The following is a 1,510-nucleotide window of genomic DNA, read 5'->3' on the forward strand; positions in this document are numbered from 1 at the left end:
TTGTATTTCTTGGGACTGGATCTTTGAATGCCTCCCTAGGTTTGGAAAGTTTTCTTGTAGGATTTCATGGAAAAGATTATCAATGCCCTTATGGGTCTCTTCACCTTCTGGAATGCCTATTATCTGGATGTTTGGACATTTGATGGTATCTAGTACTTCTCGTATATTATTCTTAAATTTTGGGGCCATTTTCTCAGTCTTCATGGTGGATTTTTCTAGGCCAGCCATTTTCTCTTCTACTTCTGAGATTCTATTTTCTGAATGATCTAGTCTGCTTTTAATACTTTCATGGGAGATTTTGACTTCCTGTATTATAGACTTCATCTCTAACAGTTCCGTTTGAGTCTTTTGTAAAGTGTGTAATTCCTCTTTTAGATCTTGCAAGAATTTCCTCATCTCCTGGAACTCATCAACTTCTTTCTCCTTTCTCTTTAGCAGTTAATTTTCTCTCTTCTCTTCCATCTCTGTTAGCTTCAACATTATGAATGCTCTAAATTCCTTATCAGACATTTCCATGATTTTCACAGAACTGCTTGTGGATGAAGGAGAGTTACTCTTTTCCCTTGGAAGAGAGGTATTTTCTTGCTTTCCCACATTTCTTGTGATCTGGCAGTGATTTCTTGTCATCTGATGGATGGTGTGTTTCTTTCAAACTTTTGAAGTTCAGTCTGAATGTTCAGGAGCAAGCAGATATAGGTGATCTGGAATCTCTTTGCCGTTCTGTTGTAATCACTGGTGCAGCAGATTCAGTAGATATTCAGGAATATTTTAACCCTAATAGCATTTGGATGTTTAGTTACAGTACTCTTAGATCTGTCTAGATTGCAGGAGCCATGAGGAATCTTCTTCTGAAGGCCTGACCTCTCCTGCCACGCTAGCTTGTTTGCTGGAGTTTGAATTATCAGTAGAAAATCTTCATTTCTCATGTGCCCTGAAATACCTAGATCTCAGGAGCCATGAGGAATCTTTTTCTGAAGACCTGGTCTTTCCTGCCTTGATCGCAGGAGCCATGAGGAATCTTCTTCTCGCCAGTTTGTGTCTCTTGATTTAAGAATTTAATCCACTAACATTCAATGTTATTATTGATATTGCTGGACTTGTCCCAATGTTTAAGTTGGCCATTGTTTGGGTTGCCTTTTATTTCTTTATTTCCAGCTGTTCATTCTTTAGTTTTCCTGTAACTGTTCTCTCTTCAGGGTTTCTTGAAGAGGTGGTCTGGTGTTGGAAAATTCTTTCAGGTTTTGTATGTCTGAGAAGATTTTAATTTTTTTTTCCCATAAGAAGGGTAATCTTGCAGGATTTAATAATCTTGGTTGAAATTATTCCTCTCTTTACACTTTCAATATGTCTTTCCATTCTTTCCTTGCTTGCATTGTTTCTGTTGAGAAATCTGGTGTTAGCTTGATGGGATGACCTTTGTAAGTCACTTGCCATTTTTCTCTTTCCAGTTTTAGTATCTTTTTTTTTTTTTTAAGAGATACCCCGACTAAGCCAGGCTTGCCCAGGGACT

This window comes from Tupaia chinensis, unplaced genomic scaffold, assembly GCF_000334495.1.
Source record: "Tupaia chinensis unplaced genomic scaffold, TupChi_1.0 Scaffold000357_1, whole genome shotgun sequence".
NCBI classification, from domain to species: domain Eukaryota; kingdom Metazoa; phylum Chordata; class Mammalia; order Scandentia; family Tupaiidae; genus Tupaia; species Tupaia belangeri.